This window comes from Prionailurus viverrinus, chromosome C2 (genome assembly GCF_022837055.1).
Source record: "Prionailurus viverrinus isolate Anna chromosome C2, UM_Priviv_1.0, whole genome shotgun sequence".
Taxonomy (NCBI): Eukaryota; Metazoa; Chordata; class Mammalia; order Carnivora; family Felidae; genus Prionailurus; species Prionailurus viverrinus.
The window spans coordinates 109,301,225-109,325,025 of NC_062569.1; the positions used below are offsets into that span (position 1 = coordinate 109,301,225).

Below are 23,801 nucleotides of genomic sequence, written 5' to 3' on the forward strand. Positions count from 1 at the left end.
CAGTATCACATATATTGACCTCATTTTCCAATTCTTAGAGTCTGTCTCCTCTCAGAATCCCATGCCATACAAACCTGATTTAGAAAAGCCCACTATCTAGGCCTTTTTCTGTTGTATCCATAAGCATGACTCAGGGGAAATCACATCATCTCTTTGAGCCACATTTTCCCTCTACAAAACAATGGGTTTATTACAGGACATATTATGAAGCTATGTGAGCATTCAGTGGTTAGCTGACCATAGGTGACAGATCATTGCTCAATATATTTGATATTATGACTTAACCTTTTGAATTTATTTGCGGAATAGAGATATTTAAAGGGGATATAAAGATAAACAACACATGACATAAAAATAGCATTCCTACCCAGTTAAATATGAAAGTAACCTTTAGTCTTTTATTAAGCAGATAAACCAGGAAATGTTTTGATGAGAGAAAATGAAATGAAAATTAACCAGCATTTTCCAATGACAAATGTTAGCCTAATAATAGGAAAGAATGTTTTTCTACCAATGTTATGAATCCTCTAGTAAGAAATTCAGAAAAGTCTCTCTACCTGATGCCCTCATTTAGTAGCTGACTTATTGAATCAGAAAAATTCAAGTCATGCTAGAGAAGTGGTTCTCAGATCCTGTGTATAGATTTGTTACAACACTTGGGAAGTTACCTTATAAAAGAGATTTCTGATTAATTTACAGGCCTAAGGAAACAACACCACTGTAAGTATCAACAATTTATAATTTGATAAATATTTCCCATGCTCTGCCAAAGATTGTGATAAAAAGCCAGACTCAGGATTACTGTTCTAGAAGATATTAATCTATTGCCTTCATCTTTAAAGAATCAGTCCTGTTACATAGCCTATAAAGTAGCACATATAAGAGACAAATAAAAATTTTGATCTGAAATTTCAATGAAGGTAAATAAATCCAGATCAAAAATCTGAAAGAATATTTCAAAAAATTATGTCTCTTACCTGTGTAATTGAAGTTCAGTAAGAGAGTAGAACTTAAAAATTCTCATCAAACAAACAGAAACTCAAGACAAATATGTGAGAGGTAATAGATGTGTTAATTCAAAGGGGGGAATTCTTTCACAATGTATATGTACATCAAATCCTGATGTTGTACACCTTAAATATCTTTTTAATATTATTTTTAATTTTATTTAAACCCAAGTTAGTTAACATATAGTGTAATAAAACTATTTTTACTTTCATATGCATTAATATTTTCTTTATATAACTTAGGTACTCTAATTTTGGGTGCATATATTTATAACAGTTATATCATCTTTTTAAAAAAAAATATCAAGTTAGTTAACATATAGTATAGTACTGGTTTCAGGAGAATTTAGTGATTCATTACTCATTCAGAACACCCATTTCTCAGCCCAACAAATGGCCTCCTTAATGCCCATCACCCATTTAGCTCATCCCCCTACCCACCTCCCTCCATCAATCCTCAGTTCTCTTTATTTGAGTCTCTTATGGTTTGCCTCTGTCTTCTTTTTCCTTCCCTTCCCCTACATTCATCTATTTTGTTACTTAAATCCCACATACGAGTGAAATCCTTTGGTAGCTGTCTTACTCTAATTTTGCTTAGCATAATACACTTTAGTTGCATCCATATTGTTGCAAATGCCAAGACTTAATTCTTTTTGATTGCTGAGTAATATTCTATTATATATATATGTATGTATATATACATACGTGCATATCACAGCTTCTTTATCCATTCAAAAGTCGATGGACATTTGGGCTCTTTCCATGACTTAGCTATTGTTGATAGTGCTGCTATAAACATTGGGGTGTATGTGCCCCTTCAAATCAGCATTTTTGTATCCTTTGGAAAATACCTAGTAGAGCAATTCTGGGTTGTAGGGTAGTTCCATTTTTAATTTTTTTGAGGAACCTCCATACTGTTTTCCAGAGCAGCAGCACCAGTTTGCGTTTGATTGGGGATGATTTAGAAGCAGTTGTGCCTAAAGTTCCCACTTCCCTTTTGTTAATTTTTGTATCTCAACCCATCATTACATGGGAAAATGTTTGAGGACTGACAATCTTTTTGAGAGTCCAGTTACCTGGAGCAATCAGAGAGATTCTACCCAGGACAAATCTTTGTTACCTTCAAGCCAAAGTTTCAGGACTAAAACAGGGGGCCCCCAAATTAACTGGCACCTCTGGGAAGTAGTGCAGACACATCCCATTTGTGAGTGGAAGCCTCCCTTCCTGTAGGCTCTCTTATCACTGGCTGAAGATATACTGTGGATGTCTGGCCTGGACCAGGAGTAAAAGCAGAGCTACCACTAGGATTCTTGCTCAGGAAGTTGTACAGAGATGTGGCATTCTAGACTCCATAGCATCTGCTCAGGGAACATACTTGGAAGCTTCTGTATTCCAAGAATGAATTTGTGAGCAGATCCTTTAACTTGTCTGTCAGCCCATGCATGGTGGTGGGACTAAAGCCTAGAATGGCTCCTACCTCTGTCAGCCCAGCTCCCTCTTCCACCCAGCTCAGCACACACTTATGATCTTGTCATTTCACTGAGGTTTTGAAATGATTTTTATTACACCCTAGCTTCTGGAGAATATTAGGTTTGTTTCAAGCCTCCCTTCTGGCCTACCTATTTCATGACCTGTCCCTGTCCTGGTCCTGGGGCTGCCTGCAAGTAGAGGACAGAACAATGATCTCCCCACCTTTGTGAAGACTGGCTTTCACACTGTACAGATCTGGCAGTAGCCTGGGGGTGGGGGATGAGGGTGGTCATGGGTCAGTCTTCATCTGAGTTACTGGGGCCGAGGTACTGGCAGACAGCATCATAGTGAAGCTCCACCAGCTGATTCTCTCTCCACAGTTGCACCAGAGCCCGGCTCTGTTCTCTGTCCCAGTCCAGCAGGTGTCCCACTCTTCCAGCCTGTGGCCCCAGCACCGGTTGCCTTGGACTTTGGGGACCAGGGTCTCCAGCATGTCTTCCCTCAAGCCTTCCAGGACTAGGCCTTCATCTGTTAGACACACACAGGTATCTGGGCTGAGGACATCTTCAATCGTCATCTTGGTGTTGTAATACCGGCCACAATACAACCTTGTGCAGCTTGTCCACAAAGGAGGTTTTATACAACTGGCTGAGATCCAAGGAGTTCTTGTCAAACTCCTGCTGGGAGACAGGCACAGCCAGTATTCACTAACAGTCACCATTCGGCTCCCCATGGCCAGGTGAACCATGGCCCGAACACTGTCAGGATCAAGGCCTTCTACCTTTCCATAGAGGCCTCGGTGAGGGCCAGGAAGAACCACCACAGCTCCCTGGGGCACCAGTCCTTGAGGCTGGTCTTCCTTATCCTTCTCTTGCTCCTCATCTGGGCTTCGCAGGTGGTGGAGGCTGGTGGGGGGCCACGGCCCCGACTTCAGTCAGGTTCGCACCCAGGCCTAACCCCTTCGGCCTTGGTGGGTTAACACAGGGCTTCAACATTTGATTGAAGGTGCGGCCAACGCCCTCGCCAGATTTCCAGCCCATACCTCATAACACAGCCAGCCCATAGGCTTCTACAGGGACTGCCTCCTAGTCAGCTTCCTCCAGCACTGTCTCAGCCCAGGGTTTGCTATCTGCCACCTCCTGGTTGGGGATGCATTCTTGCTGGATCATGGGGTTAGCAAGCATGGGGTCGACATCTGATTTTTCTCTCTCCTCCAGGGACTTCTTGGAGTTCTCAGTGAGCTCCTTCACAGCCTGGGAGAACACCATATCCACCAAGGCCTCAGTATTTGTGGATGGGTTGGTAGCTGCCTGCGATGGCCATTCTGGATCAAAAGGATGATGAGTTCCTGGGGGGTTCTGAGGGTTTCATTCTCAGAAGCTTGCTTCCTTCCAGGGTCTTTAAGAAATCCTTCTCCTCCAGAGCTGCACCTGAGTCATCTGTATCCGCCAGTGGTCTCTGCTCCGTTGTGCGACTAAAGCTGAATTTAATTGAGGCAGCAGAGGCTCCCGTGGGCCACAAAGTACCCTCTTCAGCCTCCGCCATCTCACCCCTCCTTCCCGGGCGACTCTTACACCTTAAGTATCTTAACATTTTACTTAATTATATTTCGATATAGCTGCAAAAAAATATGGCTCTTATGATGCAATGTTATTTTCACTAAGTTTCTTTCCAAGTTGACTTAATGCATACTTGACAGAATTAAGGATATGTAATTCTTCCTTATTCTGTTTTAGGAAATGAAGAAAATAGGTTTTCAAACTAATCTCATTTGCAAAAATATACCATTAACTACCTTTACAATTCTATTGAACTAGGCCTACTTTTTCTTTTCATTTTTAACTTCAGACAAATATAATTTTTAAAATATTTTTATATGTTGTTCCTCGCTAATTTTTTTTTTTAAAGGATTTACTGTCAGGTAAATCATGTAGATCAAAGGGCACAAGTTTTCAGTTATAAGAGGAATAAGTTCTGAGAATCTAATGTGCAGCATGGTGACTATTGCTAATATAGTATTGTATACTTGAACCAAACTTATTTTAAGCATTAAACTGTTTAAGAAATTATGAGATTTTCTTATCTGCTTTTTGAGTCAGGTTTTCAAATATTCTTGAATAAGCAGTTGTTGTAACTGGCTTTCTTATTACACATAGCTTATGCCATGATGCCAAGTTTTTATTCTCAGTGTGATAATTATCTCCATAACATTACAATGATATAAATGAGAATTACAGCTGCAAATTCAGAGATACACATGCTATTAATGATATATGCTCTAAGAATCTTAGATTGGATTGAACTACCATTGAAAACTAAAAATTATAATCAGTATACTGTTTTATATATGAATAACACTATCAAAAAATTGCTTTCACCTGTTTTATCATGCAATTGGTCTGTTTCACAGAAATAATAGCAGCTATCATTTTATTTTTATACATATTTTATCTCAGAATTTAATCTCAGAATAGAAATATGTCCCATATAGAGGTTCTCCTAAAAATTATCTCCAGTATCAATTTAATTGATATGAACAACTATTAGGCAGATGTTAAAACTCTCTCACAGGAAAGACCCAGCATTGGTAAAATAAAACAAAACACAAAACAACAATAAAAAAAACAAAAACAAACAAAAAAACCTTATCCTAAGTTCCAGTGCAAATAAAGTAAATGGAGAGAATCTGATTGAGGCCCAACCTAAGTTACTTCAACAGTAATGCTATTTGGATTACACTGTGTTCTTCTCCTGATATAAAAATAAATCAGATAGGAATCCTATGCTCAATTCTGTTTTGCTAAATTGTTATTTCTGCTTTTCCCTAGGCTGTGTCATCTACTGCTCATGATTCAGATTTATCTGGGCATGTGTTTCAAATTGATGGTATAAGCCTAAGAGAAATCTGTTTATGTGTGTGTATCTGGACACACACATAGGATAATCCACCCTGTCCATCACAAGAAGTCTCAGTGCCCAGGTGTGAAATAAAGGCACAAAGAAAGCCAGTTGTTTAATGGGAAGTGTGGTAAGTTATTCAAATCCATTTTCACCCCTACTCCCTGGGCTCATATTCAAGTGGAAGGGAAAAGAAAGTTGTTAGCAAAAATGAAACAGATGCTTACTATGAGGTATAGGCAATGCTACTATATGATCCTTAACTTAGCATGTATAAAGAAGCAGGAGCCCTTGTTTGCCACAGTGAAATAAATGCTTGTTTATTTTTTAACTAGAGACAGTACATGTGGGGAAGGGACAGAGAGAGAGAGACACACACACAGAGGATCCGAAGCAGGCTATGCACTAACAGCAGAGAGCCCAATATGGGGCTCAAACTCACAAACTGTGAGATCATGACCTGAGCTGAAGTCAGAAACTTAACTGACTAAGCCACCCAGGTGCCCCTGCCACAGTGAAATAAACAGCAAGAGAGACCTCAGCCATGACAAGAGTTCTACTCAGTTATCTGCTGTAACAGGACCAATTTGCAGCAGCTCTTGCCATGCCTAAGGGACCAGTGGTGACGACAAATCAGAGAAAAGGTACCTACAGTAGAAAAGCACTTCCAAAAAAGGAGCTCAAAGGCCCTGGGGAAACTGGATATAATAAGAAAGTACATGCGAATTTTCTCTGAGAACTTCCATAAATATTTATTATGATGAGCACAGGGAATGCAGTTGTTAGTACACTATGTTAATAAACTGTCCCCATTTGTATCTATAATCCAATATGGTCCAGTAACATTTGAGCCTCACTTGTAGCTATTTATGTACATGGCCCATTCCATATTAACAGGCTTTTTGACTCCTCATATGAACTCTAAGAGACATGTATGAGGTCAACTTTAAATTCCCTGAAAAACTCCCCATACCACCACTCAATGAGTGGTAGAACTAATATTATAACCAAAGATTTGGTCCCTTCAAAATCTGTATTGTTTCTTCTCCACTACTGCTTATAATCTAACTAGCTAAATTAAGAGCAACTATTGCCCTTTTGGAAACATCCTTGGAATTTGTGTCAGGATGTTCTCTTATCTAACTTTTAGATATTTTGTGTAAAAATTACTTAATATAGGGGCGCCTGGGTGGCGCAGTCGGTTAAGCGTCCGACTTCAGCCAGGTCACGATCTTGCAGTCCGTGGGTTCGAGCCCCGCATCAGGCTCTGGGCTGATGGCTCGGAGCCTGGAGCCTGTTTCCGATTCTGTGTCTCCCTCTCTCTCTGCCCCTCCCCCGTTCATGCTCTGTCTCTCTCTGTCCCAAAAATAAATAAACGTTGAAAAAAAAATTTTTTTTTAATTACTTAATATAAGCAAGGCTGTTCTCACCTTTTTCTGTTCAGTATTGTTTTCTAATGTGACAACAAAAGAAAAATATATTAAAGTCAAAATGATTAGAGGGGTGCCTGGGTGGCTCAGTCAGTTAAGCATCTAGCTCGGTTTCAGCTCAGGTCACGATCTCAAGATTTGTGAGTTCAAGCCCTGTATCAGGCTCCATGCTGCTGACAGTGCAGAATCGCCTCCTCCTTCTCCCCCTCCCCTGTTCACATGCTCACTCTCTCTCTCTCTCTCTCTCTCTCTCTCAAAATAAACAAACTTTAAAAACACGGCAAAATGATTAGAAAGGAGAAAATAAATTGGGCATTATTTTCAAATGATAGAAATATCTACATAGCATAGGTTTTGAAATTACATAAAACGAGTTAAGCAAGTGCTAAATAAAGATCGATATACAAAGTTCAATTGCACTTGCATGTGTACCAGCAAAGATTAAAATTCTTTAAAAACATTTGATACTATTTTTAAACAATTAAAAAAAAAAAGAGGGGTGCCTGGGTGGCTCAGTCAGTTAAGCATCCAACTTTGGGTCAGGTCATTATCTCACAGCTGGTGGGTTCCAGCCCTGTGTTGGGTTCTGTGCTGACAGCTCAGAGCCGGAAGCCTGTTTCGGATTCCATGTTTCCCTGTCTTTCTCTGTCCTCTCCTGCTCATGCTCTCTCCACACCCCCTCTCTGTTAAAAATAAACATTAAAAATTTAAAAAATAAAACCATTTTATATGATTTTAAAATAAGAAAAAATCCATAACATAATGCCAAAAAAAAGGGTATGTAACTTCTACACCCAGAAAATCATATAACATTATTGCAAATCAGTAAAGAAGAGCTAAATTAGTAGAGACCTATCTATGGACTTGAGTGGGAAGACTTCATAACATATTAAGGTGTCAATTCTTCCCAAATGGATGTATGTATACATTGGAACTTCAGTTAGAATCTTAATGGGATTCTAATAATATTTGAACGTTTGCTCTAAAGTGTATATGGAAGAACAAAGTGGGCTTCCTGAGGAATAGGGGATTTACTTGCTTTACTATATGGGAAGATGATTATAAATAAGATGTATGGTATAGGTATCGAGTAGACTCATTGATGAACAGAATAGAACAGGCTAGGTATTGGAATCATACATATGTAGAGCTTGGGTAGCTCACAAATATATGATGGCAAATCAGAGAAAAAAGTGCCAAAAAGAAATACTTTTTCACGTGAAAAAAAAAAGCTGGATTCTTACCTTCTACCATAAAATAAAAAAGAATTGAAGATGAGGAAGATAATCAACTCCACATAGGTTTTCAGAATTATTAATCTAGCTTGAAATTTTTAACATATAACTGCCTTTCTAATCCGAGTTTAAGAAAGGATTTCCTAAACAAGACACCATAAAAATACTTGAGAAATTAATTTCTATAAAGATCAAGAAGTTCTCTTCATCAATTGATACCTTTAATGAGGTCAAAAACTAATCTACACACTTGAATTATTTGCAATATGTATTACTGACAAAATAGTTTTCAGAATATTGACTTTTAAGCCAGTAAGAAAAAACAATCCATTAGATAGGAAAAGTAATGAGAAAATACATGGACAGTAAATATAAGAAGTGATTATCAAAATAAGTAATCACAAAATATAAATCAATACTAAAATGACATATCATTTAATACCCTTTAAATCTGCCAAAATTAAGCAGTTGGACAATTTGAAATATATGGTATAGATCAATGCAGCAATAGAATCCCTTACACATTGCTAGGGCAATTTCAACTTTGTTCAAAACACACTTAAACTTTACAAGATAATGCCAAATTGGTTAACATTCACATGCTATGATAGATTATTTAATGGCCTCAAATTCCTCCGTTTCCTGTGTACACTTCCTTTTATCATGTGACTTTGCTGCCTCTTTTATTAAGAGCCGGAATGAATATAAATATCAGGAAAAACAATAGCATAGTTGGATTTTATAGGACCCTGAATAGCCAAAGCAATTTTGAAAAAGAAAACAAGGCTGGAAGCATCACAATTCAAGCTATATTACAAAGCTATGGTCATCAAGATAGTATGGTACTGGCACAAAAACACGCTGATGAATGGAACAGAATAGAAAATCCAGATACGGACCCACAATTATATGGTCAACTCATCTTTGACAAAGAAGGAAAAATGCCAAATGGAAAAAAGTCTCTTCAACAAATGGTGTTAAGAAATGGACAGGAGACATGAATGAACATTTTCCAAAGAAGACAAATAGCTAACAGACACATGAAAAGATGCACAATATCACTCATCATCAAGGAAATACAATCCAAAACTACAGTGAGATAACATCTCACACCTGTGAGAATGGCTAAAATCAACAATACAGGAAATAACAGATGTTGGAGATGACATAGAGAAAGGGAACCCTCTTACACTGCTGGTGGGAATGCATACTGGTGCAGTCATTCTTGAAAACAGTACGGAGCTTCCTCAAAAAGTTAAAAATAGGGGCACCTGGGTGGCTCAGTTGGTTGAGCGTCCTGCCTTGGCTCAGGTCATGATCTCATGGGTCGTGAGTTAGAGCTCCCCATTGGGCTGACTGCTGTCAGCCTGTCAGCACAGAGCCCACCTTGGATCCTCTGTCTCCCTCTCTCTCTACCCCCCCCACTTACACTCTTTCTCAAAGTATAAATAAAACATTAAAAAATTATTTAAAAATATTTTTTTAAAAAAGAACTACCCTACAACCCAGCAATTGCACTACTAGGTATTTACCCAAAGGATACAGAAATACTGATTCAAAGGGACACATGCATCCTGATGTTTATAGCATTATCAGCCAAAGCCAAATTAGGGAAAGAGTCCAAATGTCCCCTGAATGATGAATGGATATAGAATATGTGGTACATATACATACATTGGAATATTAGCCATCAAAAAGAATGAAACCTTGCCATTAGTAATGATGTGGATAGAGCTAGAGTGTATCATGCTAAGTGAAACAAGAAAGAGAAATAGCATATGTTTTCACTCACATGTGGAATTTAAGAAACAGATGAACATAGGAGAAAAGAAAAAAAAAAGAATGGGAGGCAAACCATAAGAGACTCTTAACTATAGAGAACAAACTCAGCATTGGGGTTTGGGCTAAATGGGTGATGGCCTTTAAGGAGGGCACTTATTGTGACGAGCACTGGGTGTTATATGTAAGTGGTGAATCATTAAATTCTATTCCTGAAACTAATATTACATAATATGCTAACTAACTAGAATTTAAATAAAAACTTGAAACATTAAAAAAATACAGAAAACACTCAGTGGTTGAAGTTAACCATTACTTGTCTCTGTAAAAAATAAATGTACTCTTTTTTCAACGTTTATTTATTTTTGGGACAGAGAGAGACAGAGCATGAACGGGGGAGGGGCAGAGAGAGAGGGAGACACAGAATCGGAAACAGGCTCCAGGCTCCGAGCCATCAGCCCAGAGCCTGACGCGGGGCTCGAACTCACGGACCGCGAGATCGTGACCTGGCTGAAGTCGGACGCTTAACCGACTGCGCCACCGAGGCGCCCCATAAATGTACTCTTTATGTGATTGTTTCAGTGACAGTTTTATTTAAGTAATTGAGTGGACTTTTTCATATATTGTGCTGTAATCTACTCAAAGTTAAAGTTACATTAACAACTTTCCCTTTTGATTCAATTTTGCAAGTCACATTCAAATCTTTAACATTATTTATTTATATGCTATCTTATACTAACCTTGCTCTTCTTTTCTGAAAGCAAATGTTTGAATTTAGTCAGCTTCCCCAAACCTTCAGAAGGATTTTTAGCTTATGTTAACTTCTTTATATTTATTCCAAAGAAGCAAATTAGTACGTTAAATTTAAATGAGAAATGAATTTTAAAACATATTTAAAGATCATGGGGTGGTTCTACTTGTAACTTTTTTGAGGCACAATGGACTATTATTCCACCATTAAAAAAATGAAACCTTGCCATTTGCAATGACACAGGTGGAGCTATAGTGTATTATGATAAGCAAAATAAGTCAAAGAAAGACAAATGCCACATGATTTCAGGAATATGTGGAATTTGGGAAACAAACTAAGCAAGCAAAGGTAAAAATAGGGAGGCAAACCAAGACACAAACTATAGAGAATAAACTGATGGCTAATAGAGGAGAAGTAGAAGGGAGAATGGATAAAATAGGTGATAGGGATTAAGGAGTGTACTTGTTGTGATGAGCATCTGGTGATGTACGGAAGTGTTGAATCACTCTATTGTACACTTGAAACTTATATTACATTGTATGTTAACGATCTGGAATTTAAATAAAAACTTAAAGGGAGAAAGAAAAAGGTGTTTAGAAATACAAAAAAAGTGCATTTAAAGATTGTGCTAGTTAGTAAAACATATTAAATAATTATGATTCATTGAGTATACCACTCCAATTAGGTCTGACCACTACATAAAAATTTAAAATTGGTTTCAGTATTAGAGATTGTAGAAAATACCATAAAAAAATAAATTTAAAACAAATAAGATATTTCTTTTTACTCCTTTAAGGAGTTCCCAATTCAACTAAAATACCTTCAGCAAGTTGAATTCAGTTGCTACCTCTTGTGACCACTGGAATTGACACAACGCCTGACAGGTAATAAGCCCTCAACAAGGAGATTGTATTGACTTGATGAACATCTGCAATACAAGACGTGCAACTCAAATACAAGATTTCTCGTCTATTGATTAAATATTAAAATTAATCCATTTTACAAAGTTTATTAAGCACCTTCTAAATACATAACATTGAAGCAAGATATAATCTAGATTTCAATGAAAACTATCATAATATTTGTACCTTAAAGAAGTTTATAACTATTCTGAGAAAAAAACAAAACAAACAAACAAAACCCAAAACACGATAAACCAAAAAGAGAAACTACCCCTTGGACGGAATACAAAGTTCGGCAATGCTTAATATCTGTTTGTTAAATCATGACTAGACTACCAGTACTGTAAGGGAAACAGAAGACAGAAGAGGAAGATACTTAACTTATATAAGGACAGAGTACCAGTAAAGTTAACATTTGACCTAAAGTCCCCTGTCAATCTTCAGAAGTCACACACCAGGGTCTAAAATAAGGATCACATACCAGGGAAATGGACAAACATCTAGCGTCATAAAGAAGAGGAGCTCAGAATTCTCTACATAAAGCAAACTTTCCTAAAGGGGAACACGTTCAGTAGGTAAAATTAGGAAAACCAAAAAAAATCAACAAATCCACTCTTCAAGAGCATGCCAGCCCAATAGGAGTCTGATTTGGGACTGAGTAGAAGGAAAAAAAGAAAGTAGAAAAGAAAAAAGTATTCCCTAACCATAAGTTCATAATCATACACATTTGTGTCATAAAATCATACCAGGTGTTGCCTTAAAAGTATGAGGACAACAATGCAATCTTGGGGCACCTGGATGGCTAAGTCAGTGGAGAATATGACTCTTGATCTTGGGGTTGTAAGTTCAAGCCCTACATTGGGTGTAGCGATAACTAAAAACTAAAATCTTAAAAACAAAAAAGTAACCTAATGCAGCTCCATATAGGCTTTCCCATAGGAGTTTGGAAAAAGCAATATAAATGTCCTTTGGAGGAAAACATTTTAAATAAAGACACCAACTTCTTCCTATTTATGAAATTCCAGAAAGCAGCCCCCATTCAAAATAATGAGACCCGTCAAGGATCACATAATCATGTAAACCCAACAGAAAAGTCAAACTGAAGAATAAGATTCCCAAACTGCACATGATGGAATCATTGAATTAGTTTATAAAATAAATATATTGAGATGTACACAAAGAGAGGCATTGAAGTTACAAAATTCAACTAAATATACCTGAAAATGTTGAAATATAGGACAAGTTAAACTTGAGAAATGGAAAATAGACTACTTATATTAAATCCGACTACTCTTATTATTAAAATAAAAAGTTTACTACTAATATTTAAATTTAAATTTTAGGAATTCATACAAGTTTAAAGCAATTTAACATAGCTCTGAAACAATTAGTGGAGTGGAATGTAGTTCTATAGAAAATTTGTCAGAAAGACAAAGATACAAAATATTAAACAGGGAGGATAGAGCGAGTAAGCTTTAATTCTATTTTTAGGAGCTGAGCGAATAGGAAGATTAGGATAAAGGCCATATTCGATGAAGTAATGTTAAGTGATACCCTAGATTTTCTATAAGATCCCCTTCCTCGGATTCAGAAAATTTAAATAATCCCAAACAGGATTAATAAAAAGAAAATCTCCAATTGGATATGTCATGGTAAAATAGCACAAGGAAAAAGGAAAAAAGAAGGTTTTAAAAGCAAAAAGCAAGATCAGTTGACCTACTAGGGAATAACAGATAGTCTACCTCTCAATAGCAGAAAAAGAAAGCCAGAAAAGAGCGAAATAATATCTTGAGAATGATAAGGAAAAATATCTATCAAAGTATAATTGTGGTATGAATTTGTTTTCTTTGTTCTCTTTATTCTACTTTTAATTAAAATAGATTCTCATTTATTAAAAATTACTACATTAAGTAGTAAAAATGTCCCATATTTTCTATATGGTTTGTGTTTTTATCTTGTTCAAAAACAACCCTTCCTTATCTGAAGTTCATGAAGAATAGTCTCCTTTATTTTTCCCCTTTATTTGCTTTTAAATAAGATTGTTTTTAAGCCACAAACTTAAAGATTTTTCAACATCCAGCTGAGTAAAGATTTCATTTGGAATATAAAATTAACTCCAAATTAGTTACAAATAATGATCTGTAAATCAATAAGAAGACAATGTAATAGAAAACCATGGGGAAAAAAACAAACGTATTTCACACGAGGACTTCAAAATTAGAATGATTATGCCAAGCTGAGAAATATTGATTTTTTCCCTATTCTTTAATGGCACAAATAGTTCTCTATGATATACTTCACACAAAAAATATGGTAATAAATAATGTGAAATCACTATCAGGTAAGATATAATTAAACTTCTAGTTAATTTCCATAGGGATTTCAAGGAAAGAGAAAGTACAGTGAGCCTGGAAGTGTTATCACATGTTTTTAGGAGCAGTAATTTGCATTGTGACATTCCTGACAAGAGAGAGGAAGGAAGAAGAAAGGAAAAGATACACAGGAAAAGGGAAAAGATAGTATTTAGGGATGGTAAATGTGGGGCCATTCTAAGTAAACCAAGGCATAGCTCTAACAACTTTTTTTTTTCCTGTGACTAAGCAAACCTTTTTTAAATTGTTCAGTTTGCCCCCTTGAAACATGTCAAATGACTCATTCCAGGTTTAGGGAGAGAGTGTTGCCTTTCAATAGTTCCATCCTCATATCCCAGAAACATTCATTCTTTCATGGCATGGTTACCTCATTTAGTCACCTCTGGGAGCTTTTGCAGGTGGGCAGTATTTCACACGCAGTTGGGTTTGTGTACTCTAACATCACTGAACAAAAACAAATTCATTCAGAAAAATAGCACTAGAGGGATTGGAGGCTGCTAAGGATAGTCATTCTCAGAAATGAAGTGACCCAAAGCTTTGCTTTCCTTCAGAGTACAGAAGGGGAGCATTTTTATGAATGACATAAGGAGAACAAGCAGAGGAAGGAGCAGAGACAGAGAGAGGTAGGCTGTGTGTATCTATGCATGTTTGAAAACTGTGATTAAACTGTGGCCATATTTTGTTTTACTGTAATTTTCTAGAAAACAAATGGTTTTATATAGGTAGTTATATATTGAGAAACATACATGAAATCAGCCACTTACAGGACAATTTCACTTTTTAAGAATATAGGTCTAAACCTTAGCAAATAATTAGATTGCCACAAAATCAATATAATTAAATTCTTCCTATAGTCAAAAAAACCAAGGACTCTTTCAGTGGTGCATTATTCATGTGGCCCAAAAAAGAGCCACACAATCGACTTGGAAGGTAATGCTGCAGAATACCAGTTGCAATGGGAACAATAAATGTGTCTAATAAAGCTTTCTCCCAGCTAGATGGGCAATTAAGGAATAGTCTCTGCCACAAAATTGTCAAGGAAACAATACCTAAACCATGTCTCTGGATCCCTCAAACCTCTTTCTGGAGAGAAGAAGTGTTCTTTTCCAAATGAAGCCTTGTCTTAGTAACCTGTTTTGTGATGAGGGCTGATAATTGCTGTTAAGTTGAGCTTTTGGGCTATACTGAAGCAGTTAGATTGGCTAGGTACTTAGGCTTGAAAATCACATTTATCAAGCCAACCTAAAAGGTCTATTATGTAGTCTTAGACCTTACTAAGAATGCTAAAGCTAGGGAAAGTATAGATCATCCAGAAAAGTCCCAGTTAGGTCTGGCAAAAATAGCTGTGCCACAAAAGTATTATTTGTAGGATTAGCTTTTATTAAGTTAAAGCTAATTAACAACAAAGGAGTTCTATAAAGACTCAATAATTCTTTGGATTATCTGATAAAGACTTCTAACTGGTTGATACATTTTATAAGCTTCAAATTTCATCACAAAGTAAGGGAACATTATGCTGTATGAGTAAAAGAAAAAAATTAGTTTTAATTTAGGACTTTATTCTATGGAGGGGTTTTATTCCTAAATGTGAATGCTGCAGTATCACAACTAAGATTTTAACTATGAGGAAATATGTATCATATGCTGTTGAAAGTGTCGTGGTTTTATTATCTCTGAAAATGCCCTCTTATCCTTCTCCCTTTCTTGTCCTTTCTCTTTCTCCAAAGTCACTCTTGTTACCACAGACATAGACCCTGAAACCGATGGTTTGTTAGGATTCCAAGGAGGGAGACGGTGATCACAATACATAGAAACACACTTCCAAGTTTTATCAACAGCAAGTTAAAACAACCAACCACTCACTTCAATATTCATTACCAAAATAAATAAACCTAAAATATATATGCACAAAATTCAATTGTTTGGGGGTGCCTGGGTGGCTCAGTTGGTTAAGCATCCGACTCTTGATCTGGGCTCAGGTCATGATCTCATGGTTTGTGAGATCAAGCCCCACATCCAGCTCTGTGCTGATGGTGCCAAGCCTGCTTTGGACTCTCTCTCTCCCTCTGCCTCTTTCTCTCTCTCTCAAAATAAATAAATTAATTTAAAAATATGCAAAATTCATTACCATGACCCTTGGCACTCACTTTTCTCCAATTCAAAGCCTTAATGTTTTTTAATTTTTATTTATTTTGAGAGAGAGCATGAGTGAGGGAAGGACAGAAAGGGAGGAAGCAAGAGACAATTCCAAGCAGGCTCTGCCCTGTCAGCGTGGAGCCTAATATCGGGCTCGAATTCATGAACTGGGAGACCGTGACCCGAGCTGAAACCAACAGTTGGATGCTTAACCAACTAAACCACCCGGGCACCCCTCAATGCTTTTTTTTTATAGGTTGGAGGTTACAGAAGGAATAATGCAAAGGAAAGACTTAGTGTATAAAGTTCAGGTTTAATTATATCAGTAAGTCCATTTATATTAATAGAAAATTCTATTATACCATTTAGAATTTGGTGTTAAAATTTGAAAGTGTATATATATGTGTATGAAATTGTATCTTGTGTTTCTGAAAATTTTATAACACGAGGATCAACCTAATTCCAAAGCAAAATTCTCATTGTGATTCCATTATGCACATAAAGTGAGCATGTTACACATAACAATGAACAGTACTGTCTGGAGTACAATTTCTCTGCTGTAAGGGAAAGGGAAAAGGAAAGGGAAAGGGAAAGGGAAAGGGAAGGGAAGGGAAGGGAAGGAAAGGAAAGGAAAGAGTCCCTTTATACATGGCAATTTAAAAAGAAGTAAATGCCTGTGAAGGATTTTTAATGGATTATTAATAACACGAACCTAGCTCAAGACTGTCTACTCACCTTAAACTGATTTTTTTAAGTTTTTCTAGAATGAGCATTTCCTCAGTGTAAGTGATGATAATTATAATACGAGTCATAATTCTTTTCTAGACAGAAACCTGATATTGCAGTTTTTAGCCCAGAATTACTTACCTGATTTATAATATCTAGTTTATAGTGAATATAATGAAAAACTCTAAGGATACAATGAAGGGTTTTTTTCATATTTAAAAAATCAATTTTACTCACAGGTTATAATAAGACCCTGGAAGTTCGATAGTAAAATTCATTCCAGCCTGTTGTTTTACACTCCTGCTCTGCATGCATATAGGTTTATTATGGTGCACTTGTCAAAGTTTCCATTTCTTGTCCTTTAATACTCTTTTTTTTTAAGTTCTTTTTGTCTAACTCTTTCCTTTTTTCCGCGCTCAGTCACAACGCAAACACACTCACACCATCACACACACACAGGCACACAAATCCACAATCACAGTAAAAAAATCTCACGGCTTTATTAAAGTAGATTATCAAAAGGAAGAAAGTTAAGTCAAATTGTGGTCTTATGAGCTTGTCCGGATCCCCCAGGTACTGTTTCTATGTGGTGACGGAAGATACATTTATTATACTCTTTGCAATGTCTAAAATTTTAATTTTCCGCTATGAAGCTTCTCAGGTCTGTCTGGGATAGTCGGAAATGTGTTTCTAATTGCTTTTTCCATGCAAAAGAACTACAATAGATTACCAACAACAGGACTATTAATCATCCATCTAAGTGCAGCTTTTCTTCTGCATGCAATATTTATAAGTGTTTATATACTCCTGGCTAATGCTAACAATCAATGCCTACTTGATGAACCAACCTATATAATTGTCAAATGCCTGAAACTCACCAAAAGATTCAGTTTATCATTGGCTTCTGTTCCAGATTGTACTTGTGATTAAAAGAAAGAGAAAGAGAAGATATCTTTTTCAGGTTTCTATTAAGAAGAGGAAAATGTTCTAGCTGCATTTTCTTGTAGATTGCACAGAAGCCTTTCATTACTGTCTATTTTCTTACATCAACTATAGCAACAAAATAAGAAGAGTCGGTTTTTCCTACCACTGAATTTGTGAAAGTCATTTCCATGTACAGTTTCTGGGATGCTGAATTAAGAACAAAATCCAATTACTTTAATAGTTTAATTGGAAAAGTTCAGAAGTTGGAAGAGTTAAGCTGAATTCTCAATCTTTTGGGTGTCTGTTTAGTTATGTTTAGTAAGGTAGGGCACTATTTGCATTCTCATAGTGATGTTCGTTAACTACAGGTCAGCCTATTTTTTAAACGTTTTAAATTTTGGTAGTTAAATTTACATAGAGTATTGTATTTCAATCAAGAGTATGAGTTTTCCTTTTATTTATTTATCATACAAGTATGGAATTGCAAGACTATGTTTTACATTTGAAATTTTACAATTTATTCTTATGTCATATATTAATGAATCTACATGTCTATAAACTATATGATTTTAGTATCATATGATTATACTATATGATTATAGTATCATATAGTATCATATCACACTCTAAATTTGGAGTTTATTGATTTTCCAACTAAATTTTTGCCCTTAAATATTTTTCTACAGAATTCAAACCAGAAGAATTTTGAAGTCTGCATTGATTTATTTGGTAATTTATAAATATATGCTATGTATATCATACCACACCACATTCTATAAATGGTAAAGACTCTCTTAATATCATTTATCTCAAAGTTTGTTTTTTAAGAGGAAAAAGACAACCATGGCAAGTTCAGTACCAATATACAAATGTGACATAAAGTCATTCTTGAGGAATGACAGTGGGAAATTAGGGGATTAATGCTGGGCAGTGTAGACAGAAGACAGCATCTCAGAGTGGGGCTTAATTGTGTCAGGAAGAGTAGCTGGGATTTGGTCAAAGAGAATAGAGGAGCTCAAGTCGGAGGGAGACTAAGCAAAAGCTCAAGTGTGGAAATGATTTGTGTGGCTCAGTAGGCAGATTGGGGGAGGTGGCAAAAGAGAGGGGAGTGTTTCTGTGAGAATCACTGAATAGCTAGAGATATGTTTATGAGGGCAGTATGAGCAGACTGTACGCAGGGTACTGAATTTCAGGCTCAGTCTGAAATTTTATCTTGTAATAGAAACCCATTTTATTTTATTTTTTTAATGTTTATTTACTTTTGAGAATGGGAGTGGGAGGAGGGGCAGAGAGAAAAGGGAGCCACAGAATCCAAAGCGGGCTCCTGGCTCCCGGCTGTCAGCACAGAGCCCTACGCGGGGCGCAAACCCACAAACCACGATATCGTGACCTGAGCCTAAGTCAGACGCTTAACAGACTGAGCCACCCAGGTGCCGAATAGAAATCCATTTGAAAATAATGTGTAGGAGGGGACAGGTGAGAAGCAGAATTTCACAAACATTTATCTAAATGAAGTTGTAGGTAAGACAAGAGCTGCACTGCTACAAGACCGGTTAGCCTATCATCTCAAGAGTACCGTTAAATCAGCCCTTTTGCCAGGCTACAGAATGGATATCTTGGTGAAGGACTGGAAGTTTGTAAGGATTGGAGAATTCCGTTTTGCTTTTCTTTTTTATGGCTGGAATTTTTTAATGAGGTGACATTGTAAAGAGGAAAATTAGACTAACTAGGCTTTAGGAAATTTGCCTATTTCTTGAGAGGGTCTTTTGTGGGTTTCTGGTCTCCCAAATCTCCAGAACATGTTACTGACACATGCAATTTATTGTTGTTTCCAGGACTTAGTATTATTCAAGATAATGGTGATACATGGTTTTCTCACTGTGAAAGTAAGGCTCATAGGATGAGATCACAAATGTGACCGCTTCTCATCTATGCCTCAGTAATCACACATTATTTTCTTTCCTTCTCATTGTCTAGCCTCATCTCTGCCACAAAACCCTTCCTTCTTGTCCCTTGCTCTTTTTATCATCAGTACTTTCCTTTTGTTGTTTTTCTACTTTTTGCTACTACAGAATGGTAGTAAAAGGCACAACAGAGGTATAGAGCAGTGTCAAAACAAAAATAGGGAGTCCCTTACTTCTAGAAACTGAGGAGCACTCATTGTGGGGGAAAAATGATTCCTGAATATCAACAGACTTAATTCAGAATAATTAGAAAAAGTGATAATTACGAAAGCTAAAGAATGCTATTTCCTTAATTTTTTCCTCTCATTTTATCTCTTCAAGGATAGGCTATTCCTATCACAGTTTATAGGCATGCCAGGTAGCCTCATCTATAGTGATGGAAGTTTGGATTGTCATCTGATGGAGTGACATCAAGAGAGTTTCCCCAACAGTCTTGCCAAGTGAGGCAAGCACAAGAACAGTTTTGTGACAAAGGTACTCTGGATGTCTTCATGTCACCACTCAACCACCATAAGGATATGGGGCTACAGGAAAAGAGCTTGAACAGAAGAGACCCTCTGCATCCTACACTTCCTGCACAAGAGCCAGTGGCCACATACTTTGAAGAAGTATGGTATAACCTGCCGCCATTTCTAACTTACACCTAACCCCAAACTGCATATATTGTCTAGATGATAGCTGTCTAGAATAGTAACATTTAAATGCTACTAATAAAATGCACACCACTATAAGTTATGTATGCTTAATATGCATGGATATTTATAATTTTTTTCAGTGAAAGTACACAGGATGGCTCTTTTATTTTGGGTATGTTTCCTCAGATATTTTGTTCCCTTTAAGTGATCTGAAAACACCATACCATGGGCCATTATTTACATATCTTATAAAAACTAGACTCAGTCTGAGCTTTCAGGGGGGAGAATTTGGCCCCACTCTGAGGAGACACTCCAAAATTCATCCTTCCATATGAAATTCAGAACATTTGCCACAATTTTTAAGAGCGGCATATCCTCTAACAGTAGGCTGTACATACTAAGAAAAATCTTTGGAATTTTTTAGCAGGAGAGGCCCCTCCAGTATTTGTACATCTGTTCTCAGTATTGTCGCCAGGTATGTAGCCTTTCTGGTAGATGATGAAAGTTAATTAAACCTAGCACATATTTTATTTACAATATTTTAGCATCAGAGTTTAACACAATTCTGTTGGTATTTTTTTCTTCAAAAATATTTACAATTTCCATTTTAGTGGGCTGCTTGAACATTAAAATCAGACTTCAATTCTTTAATTAAAATGTAAGGGCATTACCACAGAAAGCTCTTGTTGCTCAAATGAAATATAAAGCATGTGGGGGGAAATGAAAATGTCCCAAGCTCTCAGAGGCAATTAGGCCCATTAGTTGCAGTTCTCCTTTAAGAGGGAGAGGATAATCTAATTGAATGACCATATGCACTACTTTATTAGGCTGATACTTTGCATTTTAGCATAGCTGACATTTATGAAAAGAACCCTTCACTGGGACAATCTTTGAAATGGCCAAAACAGACAATTTATCATCCAGTCTGCTGCTTAGTTGAAATATTTGCATAATGTAAAACGTCAGTGAGGTGACTGCTATCCGAGAACTGAACAATTTTTTTAAGTATAGATTTCTAGCACATATTCTCCTCAGCTGCACACCTAAAGATTGTCATCAGCATCAAATCATTTATCGTAAAAAAAAGACTTTGGAGTAGGGTATTATAAAACTAAATGAAAGACAATCAAATGTCAGGTCAAGAGGCTGATTTTGATAGAAATGATCTATAAATTGTTTAAGAGTTATGCAAGTTAGATATCCAAAGGAAAACACAGCTATTTTAATTGATTTTGCTTATTGGAAGATACCTGGGGTGCCACTGATAAACTGATTTCTCAACTTTCAGGGCATATCTAGTTTCTACAATCACAATATAGTATCATGATCTAATTGTGCACAATACATCCCTCAATTAATCAAACAGTGCCCTTGCCCTTCTTTGAACAATTGCCTGATATTTAACTAAGGCTATTTAGCCAACAAAACTCTCCTACGCTAAAAGGAAAAAATAAGTCCTAATCCCTAACTAGATGGCAGAATAGGAGGATCCGGAGTTCACATCCTTCCACAGATGGGGCAAGTCTACAACCACATAAAGGGCAACTCTTTGATAACAGCCTAAAGACTAGAAGAAGAGCTCTTCCACAGCTAAAGAGAGAAAGAAAAAGCCACATCAAGAACAATAGCAGGGTCAGAGGTGTGGTCTGGCTGGGACTGACACTCCTGACATTGCAGCCCACAAGCATAAGGGATATCACAGGCGAAGTGGTCCAACCTGAGGAGCAAAGGGTTCAAGCCCCACATGGAGCATCCCTTATCCTGGGGCCCAACACAGAGAAGATAAGCTTCCATAATGTCTAGTTTTGAATCAGTGGAAATTAATTCTAGGAAAGCCAGAGGGATGTAGGAAACAGAGACTCCACTCTTTATTAAGGGGCCCACACATAAACTCACTTTCTCTTTAAAACCCAGCACAGAGGGGTGCCTCGGTGGCTCAGTCAGTTAAGCGTCTGACTTTGGCTCAGGTCATGATCTCACGGTTCATGAGTTCAAGCCCTGCATTGGGCTCTGTGCTGAAAATTCAAAGCCTGGAGCCTCCTTCTAATTTTGTGTCCCCCGCTCTCTCTTCCCCTCTCTCAGTCTGTCTCTCTCCCTCTCAAAAATAAGCAAACATTAAAAAACACACACACACAGAGACAATAGTTTGAGAAGTGCCTGGGCCTCAGGATTTAATGACTTAATTTTAGGCTGTGTGACAGAGGCTTAGGCATCTGTAGGAAATTCCTCCAGAACAGAAGCACTGGTGGGCATCATTTTCCTTGCCTTCCTTCTGCCTACTTGACACACTGCTGGTGGGTGCCACTTTTGACAATCCCCATCTGCCTTGCTAGAATCACCCACCCTACCCCAGTGTTCCCCTGTGGCCATGCCCCAACAGGTACCCCTCCAAAGTAGCTCCTGCCCTGACCCACCCACTGGGCAGCCTTGGCCAGGACCAGCTCTGTCCACAAAGCACCTACTGCCCCACCACACCAGGCAGGTTGCCTCAGCTGAGACTGAAGGCCTTGCAAAGTAGCTTCTGCCCTGGTGGCCACAACCAACTTAAAATAGAGTTATATAGGTTGTTATATATGAATCTTATGGTAACCACAAACCAAAAATCTATAATAGATCAACAAAAAATAAACAAGAAAGGTATCCAAACACAACACTAAATGAAGTCATTAAATCACAAGGAAAGAGAAGAATAAAGGAAGAAAGAAGAACTATAAAACAACCAGGAAACTATTAACAAACCTTGTCTCCAATTAAGAGACAGAGGGTAGTGAAATGGAAAGAAAAAAAAAATCTATATGCTACCTATAAGAGACTCACTAACAAACCTAAAGATACATACAAATGAAACTAAAGTGATGGTAAAAGTATTCTATGCAAATTGAAGTAAAATTTTAAAAAACTGGGGTAGCAATACTTAGATCAAACAAAATAGACTTTGAAACAAGACTGTAATAAGAGACAAACAATTACTATAATCTGAACATTTGGGGGTACCTGCGTGGCTCAGTCAGCTAAGCGTCTGGCTCTTGTGCTGTTCGTGGGTTCTAGCCCCCATCAAGCTCTGTGCTGACAGTGCAAAGCCTGCTTGGGATTCTCTCTCCCTCTCTCTCTGCCCCTCCCCTGCTTGCTCTCTGTGTCTCTTTCTCAAAATAAATAAACTTTAAAAAGTAAACATTTATAAAACAGAGAAACCTTGGAAAATTAAATTGCATTATATATCTTTCCTATGTTTACTTTCAATAACAAATAATATTAGTATTTTAATAAAAATTAGAACCACCTCCTTCCTACAAATCCCAAATAATCAGTTTTGTTCTGGATTTTATCAGTGGATATAACTTTTATTTTGTAAAGTTATTGTGCTCAAAAATGTTTGTTACCAACAAATGTTTCTATGTCACAGCATTTCTTTTTTTTTTTTTTAATTTTTTTTTTCAACGTTTTTTTATTTATTTTTGGGACAGAGAGAGACAGACCATGAACGGGGGAGGGACAGAGAGAGAGGGAGACACAGAATCGGAAACAGGCTCCAGGCTCTGAGCCATCAGCCCAGAGCCTGACGCGGGGCTCGA

At 37.1% G+C, this 23,801-nt stretch overlaps 1 pseudogene; it reads right to left on the reverse strand.

Annotated features, from left to right (window-relative positions):
* Positions 1 to 2,773: 2,773 nt before the first annotated feature.
* Positions 2,774 to 4,022, reverse strand: LOC125175635 (G-patch domain and KOW motifs-containing protein-like; annotated as a pseudogene).
* Between the last annotated feature and the right edge of the window lie 19,779 nt (positions 4,023 to 23,801).